The 17,253-nt window shown below is 40.9% G+C and overlaps 1 protein-coding gene across 2 annotated transcripts in view; it reads left to right on the forward strand.

Annotated features, from left to right (window-relative positions):
- LOC135219351 (uncharacterized) overlaps positions 1-17,253 on the forward strand; it is a 63,711-nt gene that overhangs the window by 30,962 nt on the left and 15,496 nt on the right. The gene's annotated exons all lie outside the window — the stretch shown is intronic.

Consider the following 17,253-nt stretch of genomic DNA (forward strand, 5'->3'; position numbering starts at 1 on the left):
CTGTGCTTGGAATCAGTATCAGCTCATCTCCAAAAATGACTGAGCTGATGAGATGTGGGTGGTCCACTTTTCTAAGATGATGTTGTCTATGTCATAGGCAGCACCAGGTACCAGCCCAGTGTAGCGCGCACCATCAAGCTCGTATATATTACATAAATAATTATGTATAAGTGAAGGGACTGATATCATAGACTCTATGATATCAGCTCTTTCGCTTAACGCTTGATTAATCATTGCAAAAAACTCAACAGTTATCAAACAGGCAATATACCGCGAATAGCATCTTGCGGTTTAATACTTAAACATATTTTGAAGTGGAATTTGTAAATAGCGCGTTCTGATATTTCACGTAAATCCGCAGTTCTTAGAGACAAGCATTTCCTAAAATAGTTCTGTTTGTTGACGATACCAGACAATAAAATCATTTCCGCTTACTCCGGGAGTAAGCGTACAAAATACTTTGTTGCTGTTGTTGTTGTTCTTGTTGGGAGGGATAGAAAAGCCCTATGGAAAAACCTAAAAAATTCTGAAAAAGGTGTTTCGCGTCAAGTTAAAGATGCAGGAATTTTAGGATGGGATATTTATGGGTTTTTTTTATTAGAATGAACATGTACAAAAATAATGTCAATATAAATAAATTTCTTATAAAAGATAGCATATGCATTTTAATTTTCGTTGATGAAAGTAGGCTCTATTTGACAGTAGCTTTTAGCACGTGCCTCGAGTAAGCTGGAGGTCGGATCACGCTTGTTCATTTTTGCGCAACCGAATTACCTAATCTTCTCCGTCAGCAGACTTTGACAAAGGATCATTTCGATCAAGGCAGTGAGTGGGACACACGGAAACTCCAAAGTACAGTTCAGGCCGCAAAAGTAATCGCAACCTCCCCCCCCAACTCCTACCCAAACATACACAGACACACACACGTCCAAGAACCCTATCTCTGAGATTTACGATCTGCCATTTTTAGTGCAGTCAAGACTGTACTGAAACCGCCAGCAAAATTACAATTCGCCCGAAAAAAACTGCTCGGTTTTGGTCCCAAGATATAATTTCGAGGAACGAAATACTTTCAGTTTATCAGTGTGAGTAGACTGCAGCAAATTAATCAATTTCTTCCCACGTTTTAAACTGCCAGCAGTCAGTTTTACAACAAAAAAGCGCCTATGAAGTCTAATTTAACCCTTTTTTTTATTTTGGGTTTTTCGTATTTTTCTCCTCTCTACTTTCATTATTGTACATTTGAGCTCTCAAGTTGATTATTAGAATTTTTAAACTATAATCTATTAGTATTTTATTAAGACGGTAAATACCCTTCTTAGTGCACGGTCTGGGATTCGAACCTTACCCCAAGATCAAGGTCAACTTAGTTTGACTCCGGCATTACAGAAAACCTTAGTTTAACCACTGCATGACAGAAATAATGATAATAAAACAAAATGAAATGAAAGCCCCTTTTCAGCAGCGAAGCTGACGACCCAGATGAAAGGTTTTACCGACGTAACTGCCCCACTTACTCTTCCCTTCCATGATATCAAAATGTCGAATACTTTCCTCGCAATCGAGGGGCTTTTCATTGACTATTTTCGTACGTTTTCCTTGAAAAACATCAGCAGTGCCGCCCGGACGCGCTGTTCTTTGTTGCTTGGAGAATTTTGCCAGCAACATATTTCTGGAAGAGAACTTGTATTACATCCTCAACAGATAAAACGTAAAGTAAACTACACAATGTCATTTTCCTGACAGACAACGTCTATTTTCCCGCCCGTCTCCCCGTTTGCAAGAAACAACAACGGACAATTGCAAAGCCTTGCTCCTGATAGAGGGGGGTGGGGGGCGGGAAGGCCGCTGAACTTTTGAAGGTCAGGAAATCGCTGGAGGTGGTGCACGTGTAACTCCTCACTGCGTCTGTCACCTTCCACTTGGCGTTTCTCCTCTTATTCCTCTTTTCGCCCAAGACATCCTGGCCTCGAGAGCTTGTCAGCCTGTCTCTTTTGTTTGTACAGTATTCCTGCAGAACATTCGATGCTAAAGCAGAGATAGAAAGAGTCCTATAGTAGTGTCGTCCAAGGACTTGCGTCCTGGCTTTTGGATTTTCTCGCTGCGAAATTGCTGCTGTGACCTGTCCTTTAATAAATAATATGAAACAAATAAAGAATGCGTCGAAGTTTCTTCGACTTCGACGCAATCGAGTTTTCCCTGCAGCCGCTACAGCGTATGATCAAGACCACCGAAAATAGATCTACCTTTTGTGGTCTCGGTATAATGCTGTATAAACCGCGGCCCACGAAATATTAACCATCGGGCGGTGGTGGGCTGTCCTGTAAAATTACCAGGCACACCATTACGGCTAGCATTACCCTTAAATACAATAAAAACTACTGAGGCTAGAGGGCTGCAATTTGGTATGTTTGCTAATTGGAGGGTGGATGATCAACTTACCAGTTTTCAGCCCTCTAGCCTTAGTAGTTTTTAAGATTTGAGGGTGGACAGAAAAAAGTGCTGACGGACAGACAAAGCCGGCAAAATCGTTTTCTTTTCAAAGGACTAGAAGCAGGTCGTAGAGTGGATTATGCTGCTCATTGTAACATATATTTTCTATTCTGTAAAACTACCGAGTTTATTCATTTAGATAAGCTGTTAAACCGCAGCAAAAATAAAATGTTTAGCTGTGTACCTTTTCCCGGTCACATTCGTTTATTCCTCCCTGCGTTGTCAGTTTTTATGCGTGTACCTCATTTTCTAGATTCCTGGCGGTGTTGGGAAATTCTTATTGTAAATGATAGCATGTCAAATCATTCCCTGTGTCTATTGATATCTGTTTCTTCAGGGCATGGCTACAATGCCTTTCTTTTTTAAAGAAAACGAACGGTATTGTATACAGTAGCCTAGCAGCAAGCAGCCGTGAAATGACTTTGTGTTATTTTTTGACGAGATTCAAACGGAATTTTGAATAGATTTTCAAAAACTTATTCTATGAACATTGCCCTCACAAAGGCAAAGACAATAGCTGATTGGCTTCTCTTGCGGGAAAATCTTCATCGCTTCTACTTTGCTCTGAAGCCAATTCCGTGCACGACTGTGCCTTGGCTCTTTCTGAACATTTATTCGGTCTGTAGCCCGTTTTTCGCTTGCTTGGGGAGTAATGCCCACAAACTGCTTTGTTGTTCTTCTTCTTGCTGTTGTTCTTGTTGGGAGGCGGGAATAGGAAAGCCCTTTATAAGAGCCTAAAAAGGTCTGGAAAAGTTGTTTCGCTTTTTGAGGTAGAGATACGGGAAATTTTGGGTTGGATATTTATTATTTATTCATCAGAATGCAAATGTAAAAAATAAATAATGTGCATGCCAAACAGTACAGAACAATTATTTCTAATAAATTGTAGCGTATTCATTTGAATTTTCGTTGATGAAACACTGCGCTATTTGACCATAGATTTTAGTATGTGCCCCAAGTAAGCTGCAGGTCGGAACACGACTTGTTTTCGTACCTCTAGTAATGATAAAGGAAATGGGCTGTCTCCTCGACCCTACTAAAAAATAAATAAATAAATAAAAAAGCATAATTTCAAAGAATAAAGGAAGCTGTTTTATGCTGGATTATAATTTTACTATTCCCTGAGGACTTCCGGCCCCCTGAAGCATGGTAGTTCCTGGTTATTTTTCACTGAGACATTCTTATGGCCTTAGTTGGGAAAGCACTGAAACACTCTCGTTACTAGCTCAAGTAACGGCATGTGACGTACAATTAATTACCCTCCTGAGAGCCAGGCTGGTTATGGTAACTATCGTCTTTCCAGTCCGTGTTATCCCGCTGAGGGGACAGATGATTAATGTAATTATTTTCTTACCAGGATTCTTGAAAATTATGCGAATTTGAGTTCTATGTAACCTGTCCCTCGTGAAATCTAGGGACCTATCTTAGTATTGGTTTTTATTTTTAATCATTACTGGTTGCCTCTACATTACTAGACATCAGTAACCAAGCCACTCACTTCACAGAGAAGATCACGCTAAATCATGTGCCCAAATGAGGCGAGGGGAGGGGCCCGGGTGAATGAGGCAGAGAAAATGATAGATGAAAATAAAACACAAAACTCATTTAATCTCACTATCATCAGAATTCACAACAGACACTAATTAATTCCAGATAATATTTGCTTTGATATTTCAAAGGGTTGCTTTTATCCTTAGGTGATTAGAAGAAATTTTTATTTTTCTTTCTGCTACACACGAGTCTGTCGGCTGATTTACTTCCGCGTTTGAGCTCTTTGATGTTGTATCGCGAGATTGAAGCGATATAATGATTCGCGCGCGATTCATGCGGTACGTGATTGATGAACATAGATACGTAAAAGGCTTCGTTATCGCTTCTATTAGCTTTTTATTTAAAAAAGAATTAATGTAGGCTAATATGCGACCTCGTACTAGCGACATGTCGATTAGATTTAATTGCTCTCCTACCAGCTATATCTCCCATGATATTTCTACCTTAAGCCTAATGCTTTCATTCCTCAAAGATGTTGCTCCGTTGTATAGGTTGAAGATCTATACTACTCTTCCAAAAGGATATTTTTCTCCTTATAGCAATAAAATTTTGAGAGAGAGAGAGAGAGAGAGAGAGAGAGAGAGAGAGAGAGAGTAATCGTGTCCAGGGTATAAATATCCCAACATAAAACGTCATGAAACAGTAAGTGTTGGTTTTCATGTCGTGTGATGTGGATATTTCCTGGTTGCGTTCTCTTTCAAGAGCTTACTTTAAAGAGAATCGACCTCAGCTTTCAAACGCTATTTCATGGACTTTGAAATTCTTCTCTTTAACGACCAGGAATCATTTAAAAGTTCTGTGGAGCGATGAATATGGAGGTATTAACCCAGTATGTAGTATCCACCTACTCTGAGCCGAGGTACTAATACTAAACATGGCGGAAGCTCGCTCCATGGTTTGCTTGTATGGTGTTTTTACGTTGCATGGGACCATTGGTTATTCAGCAACGGGACTAACGGCTTTACGTGATTTCCGAACCACTTCGAGAGTGAACTTCTATCACCAGAAATACACATCTCTGACCCCTCAATGGAATGGTCGAGAATCAAACTAGCGGCCACCGATGTGGCAGGTAAGGACCATACCAACCACGCCACTGGGCCGCTTGGAAGGTCCTTGGGACGCCGTGTTTAGCAGTACTAACCTCTCGGGGATCAAAGTATTATACACACCCATTGCTATATTGTGTGGTCGACAAATTATAATACCTTCGTGCGGCCGTCTACTTTATATAGCATGAGATGACTCTGGACTTTGACGAAGGTGTATACATACCGGGTTATACCGAATACGGAGTTAACTCTGATAGAATTGGATGTGCAACACTGTGCTAGTACTAACCTGTGGGTGCAACCTTGCCTCATACTGCGTTTCGCTTATGGAATGCTTTACTCCTCCGTATTTTTATTTACTTTTTTTTTATTGCTTTTATCTGCCCCTTTTCCTCCTTCGATGGCGCTTTACCTACCCTCATTTTGTTATCCATGTTTTATGCCTAGAAATCCTTCATTTGCAAAGAATGTATTGCCACTGACATATGAACATAATAAAACAAATGCTCTGAACCTTTCTTAGATATGTTTAATTATGATCCTATAAGTCATTTCGCTCTCCTTCCGCTTCGTCCCGTTTTAGCTATTGTTGTAGTTACCTTTAATGCTATTCCTTTATTGATTGGAATTTATTTCAAACGTCTACTATTTCATACCATTCTAAGACTCACAAAAATAAAAGCAACGGAAGGAATACCTGTTATTCCTTCTTAAGTTTTGAAGACAAATGAGCAGCGATTCTCCCGAAGTTCTTGGTATGACAATATTTTAGGGGAACAGTGTGTGATAGAAGCTACTGATTTCAAGATTTTACCTTGAAAGCATATTTCGAAACATATTATGCATACGTATACATACAGAATATCTCGTGACTGGTATGATGTGAATACGATTGTGTGCAGGCCCGTACCCAGTTTTTGAAAGGGGGTTGTTTTTCCCAAAACTAGACCTTTTCTTCCATAAATGTCATCGCATATATAGGTATATACGAAATGAAATACTTGAAAATGTTATTTTAGTTACATTAAGAAGAAAAATTGGGTATGTGGTCTAAGCCATTCTACCCGATTAGATGTTATTCAGAGTACTTACTTTAGTTAACAGAAGGCATGAACTGCCAGAAATTTGGTCGGGGGTTGAAGTTCAGATATCTGCATCCTATGGCGTTGTAACCAATGATGGGTTCTGAGGCATATGAGGAGTCGGTCACATTTAGTTTCAGTTAATTAAGAGGCTTATAATTACTCTGATTAAACAAACAATCGAGTTTTCTGTACTGCGTGTAATGCTATACGAAACTCCCAGCCACACCATAAGAAACTCTCAGCCGAGGCACATGAAACTTTTAGTAACGGCCAGGTGGTACCTTGTGTTGTTGGCATCTACGGCGGTGGTAGGCGCACGACATGGCTAACTTTAACCTTAAATAAAATAAAATAAAATAAAACTGCCGGGGCTAGAGGACTGTAATTTACTAAGTTTGATGATTTGAGGGTGGGTGATCAACATACCAACATGTAGCCCTCTAGCCTCAGCAGTTTTTTAGATCTGAGGGCGGACAGGCAAAGTGCGGACGGACAGACAAATAGCCATCTCAACAGCTTTCTCTTACAGAGATCTAAAATCCCAACGTGGAGAGTTCCCGATAGTCGTGAACTATTGATTACATCTGATCCACGAATGCTCGTTTTGACACCCCAGCAGAATCACACTTCCCAACTAGAATTAAAGAGACACTGCGTGTCAGAGCTCATCGATCTTCCAACCATTTGACGAACGTCTCTTTGTTTTGATGATCGTCTCGTTGAGAAGGAAATTTGCAGCTTACAATTAATTGTAATTGCACTTACATCCTATATCTCCATCATTAAATTTTGCAGTTGTTGTCATTACATTCACTTTAGTGGATATACATAACCAAATGCGATATCCTACCTGTACGCCGCTCTATGACTCAGAAACCTTGCTATGCACTCTGCTTGTATTTGCATGCATAAAATCACATAAACGAAGTCTTACACGTCATCTATCTACTTATTGAACAGCATATTCGAGAAGATGAGCTTAATAAGCAGTAACAACCAGAATTTAAAGTACGCATGCAGAAAGTTATATAAGGAAAAAAAAAACTTGGATGATGTAAGTTGATGAGCCCCTTGCATTAAATTTCAATGCAGTGTTGCCAACAGGTCTCTCCTCCTCCTCCTCCTCCTCACCAGCCTCCTCTCCAGACGCCTTTTGTGACGTAGTTAATGATATGCGTCGTTCTTCTCCAAAGGCTGGATCTTTATGGGTGCTTGAAGTCATTCAGACAGCACTGATGCCTTCGTACCCTTGGCCCGAAGCGCAACGACTCTCACGGCTTGGCTACTGAGACTACAAACTGCATCTTTTGGATGCTGCAGCCTTCCCGGAGTCCCTCAAGGCAGACAGCTGAGAACCACCACAAGTATACAGACACTGCACACTTATCGTCTCGCGGGATTTGATGAAGTGCTACATAAAATATGTCCATAATATGTCCTGTAAAACAAAGTTCAACTACCGGTGCTTCTTTAAGAGCATTATTAATACCATCCTGCAGCTAGAATTACTGTAAGATGGTGTTACACAAGAGGTAAGCCAAGGATGAAAATACGTTTATCGATTGCCTTTAGAGTCGCTGGGGGAAGGGTGCAGATAGAAACTCGCCTTATTTTAGTAGTGACTCGTTTGGAAATCTATAAATCTTGTTTTTCTAATTATCTATTGAATATATAGACAAGAAGAATACATACACACACACACACACACACACACACACACACACACACACACACACACACACACACACACACACACATTATCTGAAGATCAATCCACGGCCCTTTCAGGTCGTTACCAGTTGTACTTAGTACACCCTGGAATGCCTTACAATTTTTGTTTCTTACACTTGATAATGCTTTGGATACTCGCAGAAATATATCTGTGCTGTTTCCAGCGTTCTGAATCTTCAGCCTCGACTCATTTGACCTCTGATTCTCTGATTCCCCTCTTTCCACGCCCATAGGGGTCAGCGCCGTTAGTGTACCTCATGCGGTGTACTGAGGCGTTGCTGGAGGGTGTTTGAAGCGTCCCTTGTGCCTCCAGCTGCACCCACTTGTTAGCCTTTTACTTTACCTCCATTCCCGCTTCCTGTCTTCAATCTTGTTGTCCAGTCTCCCCGACTATCTCCTTTTCGGCGCCTGGAGAACTGAAAGCGCCTCAGGGCTTGGCTTAGCTTAATTACTTAAACCACATTGTTCCCACGTTTCCGTAACTACTTATTTCCCTCTACTTTAGATTTGGGAACTTGCCACACATAACTTTTCAGGTTTCACGAAGTGATTTTCATTGCTAAACGGATGCTGTTTTCCTAATTTGGTAAATGAACCTATAGTCATAAAACTATGATGCAAAAATGATGAATATGCAACTGATGGTAAAGAATCTAGTGCAAAACTATTATATGTTCGAATCTTGTATAGAAATAAGAGTAGGTATACATATATAAGGCGTAAGTTGAGACTATTGCCGAAATCTTTCGAACCTGACATATAGTCTTAATAAACAAGATCAAATATATATCACTCAAAAGCGAAAAAGGGAAAAGAAAGGTAAAAACAAAAAGCATAAGAAAAGAAAACAAACATTGGACTGAAAGCAGAAATGAATTAAGATTCTGCCGCGAAAGTCAACGAAACCTCGAAATGAAAAACATTACTGATTTGGTTGCCTAAAAAGTACAGAGAGTGGAAACGAAAAAAGACACCACACGAGATATGTAGTGTAGTAAGTTGCAGGAGTGATTGTTACTGAATCAGTCCTTTGAAACGGATAACACGCCGTTATTTTCTGAGAAAATGACATAGGACAACCAATAAAATGGGAAAGAAAATGAGCGGGATTTCATCAATGGGATTTCATTGTGGAAGATTCGATAACTCTTCTGATTGAAAAGATAGGAAGAGCCTGGATGGAAACACCGAAACGGAAAACAAGTTCTTTTTCCAAAAATTTCAGAGCGAGGAAAATAGTAGACATTCTCAGAACAGTTTGAGTACTGAAGAAATTACGGAAAACTAAGAGAACCATTCAAAGTTACTAGCTAATTCGAGACAAGTTCTAAGAAGCGACATAAATACTTTAATTCGAGACACCTACAAAAGCTTCTACGCAAGTTTTGCTGTTGTAAGACCATCTTCACCCACTAATCACGATCTTGTATCTCATTTAAATTGTAAAGACCTGTGTCAAGACCTACTTTACTCACTAATCACAATCCTTTATCTCATTTAGCTAAGCAGCAAGAATCACATGTAGATGTTTGTATGCAGATTTCCTGGTCTTTCCGCCAATATATAATCATCAATGTATGCCCATTATGTCTTTTGTTATTACCATTTTATTAACTGCCAAGAAACACAAATTTTTCTCTATCTGTTTGCGAGTTGCGGGACTCGGGGGTTGGGCACTGTTTCCGTCCGCACACTGCTATGTAAATCACGTGCCCAGGTAATAAATCAGTAGTACCCAGTTCTGTCTCATTGTGGCCTCACAACTGGTGACCCGAGGAGTGACGGTAAATAGCGGTTTTGGCTTCGCCATTAATGGTCTCACTACAGCCACTCTTACCTTCAGAAGCCTTTAACGGAACCATAAGGTGACAAAGTTTAGGCCTCTGAAAGCTCCTTCCTCGGAAACTACCCACGCCACTAAAGGACTAATTATAGTGTATCTCCCCAGGTACGTTCTGGTGTGTTCGAAAAGTTTGTCCCTGCCATTTACGATCCACATTGACTGTATTCAGAAAGTCATTAACAGACACTGCATATATTTTGGCTTCTGACGAACCCTGAACACCATTAGCAGACTAAATATGGGGCTTAATTCGCGTTTTGGTGTGACAGTCAAAACGCCAGACATGGAACTCGAAAGTCAAGCCAAGGGCCCACAGATCCTCAGCATTCTCTTCTTGCCTTCGAAAACCATGATATCTTGGGTGATAAAACTGCCACCATTCTCATAGCAAAACACTGCGTCAGTGTTCCTGCGGACCAATGTATATTTCACGGACGAAGAAATCAAAGCATGTATCACTATGACAACACTGCCGATGAAGTGTTTGATAAAATAACACCTTGGTTAGATGCGCAGCTGGGAAAGATCAAATACGAAAAGTTCCGAAGGAAGCTCACCAAGTCTACACCATGCCCGTCCCAGAGAGAGCCCAAAGCACCCTGGACCTGATGAACCAACCCCTGGGGGACAATCGCCTAAGGACGCCTGGGACAAACTACGAGGTCTCCTGATGCTGCCGGACCATAACGAATCCGGCAAAAGAAGGGAGATAAGCCTATCACAAGACATTTTCCTGTGGTGCCTTCCTCAGGAGGTGAGGGTGCAAATTATGAAGGTAGACACACTTCCAATGGAGAAATTAGTGAGCATCACTCATAAACTCCACAAGGCCACTAAGGCCTCCAAGCACACTGCAGCACCCGCAGCCTGATAGAAGAGAGGGTTGAGGAGGGGGATACACACACAATATGCAGAAAAAAGGTGCCACCGCAGCAGCAGAGGATGTGGACGAATCCAGTCTAGTGTTATTTCCATCAAAGATTTGGGAAAAATGCCAGAAACTGCAGAGCTCCCCGTGTGTTCCCAAAAAAACGCAGAGGACAGCCATCCACAATAGCAGTGGCCGCAAACAACAGAGAATCCCAACCAGTGGGGTTCCATCCACAACGCGATATCAGGGTGCCAAATGCCAGTAGACACGGGAGCCATGCAGTTAGTCTTTCCACCGTCAAGGGAGGACTGCAACCGCCCGCCCAATGCCACGGCTGCACTAGTAACCGCAAACGGAAGCCCCACCTACTGCTACGGAACCCAGACCCACAGAATATTCATTCTGGGTACAAGCGGCCCTTCGTCATTGCGGACGTAAGGTACCCTCTACTGGGCGCCGATTTTCTCGTACAGCATGGCCTGCTTGTGGACACCAGTTGTAAATGCCTCCCTGAAACTTACCACCGATGCCAGCAACATCGTCTGCAGGAGCCACACTGGAGCTTTTTCCAGCCACAAGTTGAAGCCACCTGAGACCCGCTACAGTGCATGCTGGCAATCTACCAGGCTGTGCGACACTTCAAATACCTCTTAGACAGCAGCCCCTTCACCATCCTGACGGACCACAAGCCTTTGGTACATGCTTTCATGAAGGCGGGAGATGCGTGGTCAGCAAGACAGGAGTGGCACTTGGCTGCTATATCCAAATTCAGGTGCACCATCAGCTACATCCCAGGGAAGAAGAACCCAGTAGCTAACGCCCTGTCAAGGATTGAAATAAATTCAGTCCACCTGTCAACTACAAGGACCTGGCAAAGGAACAAGCTGTAGACTGAAATGCCATCTTACTGCATGGCACTCACAGCACTGAAGTGGAAGGACATGCCAGTAGGAGAGCAGGGATCGACATTTCTCTGCAACACCAGCACAGGCTGTCCCTGCCCCCTGATACCCGCTTCACAAAGGAAGCAGGTATTCGACACCATCCACGGCCTCTCCAATCCATCGGGACATACAAAAATGCGCCAGATGACCAAGAAGTTTGTGTGGCACGGAATAAAAAAGGATGTGCGGAAATGGGCAAAGACTGCATACAGTGCCAAACAAGCAAGATCACCCATCACACGGAATCAGGCATCAGAGACTTCCCTCAACCACAAAGATGGTTCAGGCACATTCACGTGGACGTCGTAGGACCGCTACCACAATCGGAGACCACCAGATACCTCCTAACAGTCATAGACCGATATATGAGATGGCTAGAGGCAACCCCAATGGCAGAAGCATCCACAAGCACCTGTGCGGAAGCCCCTACTATCAAGTTGGATAAGCTGTTTCGGTGTGCCAGATGACATCACTGCGTATAGGGGCTCGGCATTCCTGCCAGAACCCTGAGTCTCCCTGGCACGCCTGATGGGGACAACACTCCAAAGCATGATGGCATACAACTCCGCAGCCAACAGAATAATGGAAAGGGCCCACCGTTTGTTAAAAGCAAATAGCAAAAAATCTCCTGCAGAGAAAGCCTATGGGGAACCACTGGCAGTGCCAGCCAAATTCTTCCCCATGGAATCAGACGACTGAGATATGCCCCTCAGAGGAAGTAGCAAAGGAGTTCACGCCCTGCCGGAAGACTTTCACGGACAAGACACATAACTACAGACCAGAAGGCCTAGGAACCTGCACACACGTCTTCCTGAGGGACAATGCCAGCCGCCCACCCCTGTCCAGACCATACAGAGGCCCATACTGTGTCATCACAAGAAACTCCAAGACCTACCTCATCGACATTCACAGGCGGGAAAACTGGGTATCCATTGACAGATCAAAGCCAGCTTTCCTGATGGATAACGAAACCTGGGAATAGCTCAGTAGACGTCCGAGAATTCCTCCACAAAATAAGACCTCAAGCAAAGGAACCGACGTGGTCGAAGTCCTCCCAGGGGCCAGACGAAAGACGACATCCTGGCAAGCCCACCAGACGACTCAACAGTTGAGACTGCCCCACAACCTCAAATATCAAGAACTTGGGGATGGCTCCTGATACCAACAAGACATCGCGATTAACTGTACAAATCTTCCAATTATTCACTATTGATTGTGCATTATTTAATTATTCATTATTAATAACTAATAATTGTCTTGAAGAGGCAGTACTTGTAAAGACCTTCTTCACCCACTAATCGCGATCTTGTATCTCAATGAGATTGTAAAGACTTGAGCCAAGACCTTCTTTACCCACTCATCACAATCCTGTATCTCATCTAGCTAAGCAGCAAGAATCACATGTAGATGTTTGTATGTAGAATTTCCTGGTCTTTCCATTGTATCTTTTGTTATTACCATTTAATTAACTGCCAAGAAACACAAATTCATCTCTATCTGTTTGCGAGTCGCGGGACTCGAGGGTCGGGCACTCTGTTTCCATCCGCGCACTGCTATGTAGTATATCGCCAGTCCAGGTAATAAATCATTTATAGGTTGCTCTAGGAGCAAGAGCCCTTGCTGGCATAAGGCCAGCTAAATCTAAAACAATAACAACATAATAAATCACTAGAACCCAGTTCTGTCTCATTGCGACCTCACACTGTTCCCTTTCTTTAGTTTATCCATATATATATATATATATATATATATATATATATATATATATATATATATGTGTGTGTGTGTGTGTGTGTGTGTGTGTGTGTGTTCCTTTCTTTAATTCCATATATATTTATATATATTCTATATATATATATATTATTATATATATATAATATATGTGTGTGTGTGTGTGTGTGTATAATGCATGTGTTCATGTGTATCTTACTATTTATATCGGTATCATGTAGCTCCTCGCTGATAAGCTCTCTCTCTCTCTCTGCCTTCTAGCTAAGGTGTGGACATCAGACCCTAGACTACAAAAACAGAGTTCATTTTACAAATCCAACATAATAATGTCTAAATGAAATAAGCTAAAAAAAACGGGTTATTTAATCCCCCCTTCAAATGAACTCAAACGAAAACCAAATTCTCTTTCCCATAATCGTCACTAATTGTTCCATCTCAAATTCAGTAGATCTGATAATTTTTTACTCTATTTCCCTTGATTGTGGCATTTATCCGCTATCCACCTGTCAAGCAAAACCAGGCGTAAGCCGACCTCCAGTTTACTCGGGGCACATGCTAAAATTTACATTCAAATAGCCCGTTGGTTCACCAACGAAAACTAAAATAAATGCGCTATATTATATTAGAAATAATTGTTCTGCACTGTTTACACATGCACATTATCTATTTTTTACATTTTCATTCTAATAAATAAATCATAAATATCCTACCCATAAATTCGTGCATCTTTAACTCGACGCGAAACACCTGTTTCATAACTTTTTAGGCTTTTCCACAGGGCTTTTCTCCCCCTCAACAAGAACAGCAACAGCAAGAACCACAACAACAAAAACAACAATCTAGTTTGTACGATTACTCCCGAGTAAGCAAAAAACGCTTTGTTACCCATGATAATTCCTATAAGATTAGAGCAAGAGTCATTCACCAACAAAAAACTGAAATAAAGAAAATCCACAGACATAAATGAGATATCAAAATACACGCCAAGGTATTAAAATGTCAATCAGCTTACCTCTCTGGCTGGTAAAAGTGAGCTTATAATCTGGTCTTTCACAAGAGGTACACCAGCTTTAATGCCTCACACTTTCACAAAGTTCGTGGTTTTTGCCTTACTGACCCCTCCCGTAAGTACAAACGAACATATGACTTCCTAGACACTGCTCGAAATCTGGACTTGTAACCGAATATTTGTGTATGTGTGTGTTTATGTGTGCAGGCACATACACAAACTTAGTATGTCATTTCCCATCCCTTTACTGAATAACACTTTTACAGAATAGAGATGAATCTGCTAAGAAATGATAATAAACAATTTACATTTTTGGTATACCGCATAACACTCTGTTAGGAAAGGACAAGAGCATCCTGCTCTGAATGTAACAACTTGATTGCAGTGCATTTCATCTGAATTAGTGGACTGTTTACTTTACAATCGTGTCAGATTCAGTCAAAATAAATTTATATTTTTAATTTTCAACAAAGTTGTTATTATCATCACCATTAAGTTATGATCTTCTGTTTCATCAGCCGACAACTAGTGAGTGATAGGTCCCCACTTGTCTTTTAAGGTGAGTTTACACTAGACTTCACCCCAAGCTGCGTGCGTAAGACTCATTAGCATCTCCTCCCATTAGGGTGAGTTAGTGGTGTAGCGTGACTCTTGATGAGCAGTCCAGTAGGCGGGGTTAACAAGAATTTGGGAGGAGTTGGTGATGAGTCTTACGCATGCAGAGTGGGGTGAAGCCTAGTGTAAACTCACCTTAAAAGACAAGTGGCCAGTGAGTCGCTAGGCCCACTGTTAAACCATCCAGCCATTGAGCTGGTATATAACTATTCTCCTACTCAACCTCGAGTTTTCTGAACGCCAAGTTGGCGGGCCCCAGGTTTATGCAACAGCGCCATTCCCAAGCCACCAATGAGCGGTAGAATTTGAAACCCGATCCTCTGGACTGGAGGCGAGAACCTTACCACTGCGCCACCACGGCAGATATTGTCATCATAGTTATCATAAATATTATTTCTGAAAAAATGCCCTCCAGCAGACATATTTTATTGTCTAATGCTCCTGCGCGAATTCCTTTCGTTTTTGATCGTTGTCTTTCTTTCTTGCTAATCGTTTCTCCTCATCATTTAGCGTAAAAATTAAATTTCTAAGTGAGGGAATGAGTAATGTGCACAATAAATAAATTGAGAAGTGTACTGAGCAAAATCACATAAATGGGGTAAATTGCTTACACGGTAATATAAATGAGGCTAATTTACTGCCCACTTATCCACTGTCTACATCAAACACTGCAGTTTTATGTCAGTTGTACTTATTCATAGAACATTGCCTGTAACAGTCAGTTATGATTTGTAACAAGATGCAAATATGGTCGTAATTTCGATAGTTTTCAAGATCTTGACTGATTGTTGACAGTCTAGCGTCCCATGAGAATTGCGACTCTTTTCGAAACAGCATTTTGTTGCTGTAGATTAAGACGGCGTTATACTTTCATGAGCTCCTGGTCTTGGAGACGGACGCCCTTGGGGAAAGTTTAAATCTGTGAAAGAAATAATGGGTGTGATAATCGACAGCTGTCAGACTGGCAGCCGAAACTGAAACCTTTAGAAACCACTCAGTATCCCTCAGAAGGAGAGGAAGCTATCAGGATGGAACCTAGCGAAGTTGGAGGAAGCGAAAATGAAAAGAAAGTTAACTTTTCCGCATGAGAATAGGCACGAAAAAGTTGAGGCCGTCTTAGCATTAGTCTAAGAGGGACTTCAGCACGCGCTCTCGTTCCTGCGGGCCATCGAGACTATATTGTAACTTCTAAAAGGGCCCTCATCGATCCCTACTCGGAAGTAAGACTGAGTAGTCTTTGAAAGAAAATTAAATCTCTGGCAGCCAAAGCTATGAGTGTTTTTGTAGTCATTGTTGATAATCTTGGTTCATCAATTCTAGCCCAGTCCCCGAACACCAACTAACCACTCCGTAAGTTTTTTTCGAGTCACTTTCTCTTTTTTAAAACTATCCCAAGTAATTATGTAGCTCTGGTCCCTTGCAGAGTTGTTTTAATGGGCATTCCTGCTTCGTCATATAACTGCCGAGCAAACAACGTGACTTGCGCCTTAACAAATCGTTGTCTGAGTGGGTCCTGATATTATCGTCCTGATTTACCATTACGCAGTCATTTTTGTGGTTGTATCACGTGGTTAATGTTTTTGTTTACATTTTGTGACGTGAAATCTTCGGGTTGTGTTATGTTATCATTTCCCGTATTATGCTTTTTAACTTCATTTCGTATATAAAAATCACTTTAGAAGTGGTTAAGTAACTACTGTTTATAGTTTATGAGTAACTTTTGGAAGTTCAACCTCCTTTTTTTTATTGTGCACCATATTTTTCTCAGTCGCTTAGTGTGTTAATTTATTAATTTATATTATATATATATATATATAGATATATATATATATATATATATATATATATGTGTGTGTGTGTGTGTGTGTGGTGTGTGTGTGTGTGTGTGTGTGTGTGTGTGTGTGTGTGTGTGTGTGTGTGTGTGAGAGAGAGAGAGAGAGAGAGAGAGAGAGGGAGAGAGAGTGGGCGTGTATATATTCGTACCTGTATGTTATCTATAAGTGTGAGCATATATAGGATATATATATATATATATATGATATATATATGATATATATATATATATATATATATATACATATATTATATATATAAATAAATATTTATATATATGATATATATGTATATATTAGTATTATATATATATATATCTATATATATATATATATACATATATATATATAAATTACATATATATATATAGATATATATATATATTATATATATATAATATATAGAGAGAGAGAGAGAGAGAGAGATGAGAGAGAGGAGAGGAGAGCATGCTTTTGTTGTCATGTAGCCATCACTCTTAACTCATATTATGCAGTG

The sequence above is a fragment of the Macrobrachium nipponense genome, chromosome 1 (genome assembly GCF_015104395.2).
Source record: "Macrobrachium nipponense isolate FS-2020 chromosome 1, ASM1510439v2, whole genome shotgun sequence".
In the NCBI taxonomy this organism is placed as follows: Eukaryota; Metazoa; Arthropoda; class Malacostraca; order Decapoda; family Palaemonidae; genus Macrobrachium; species Macrobrachium nipponense.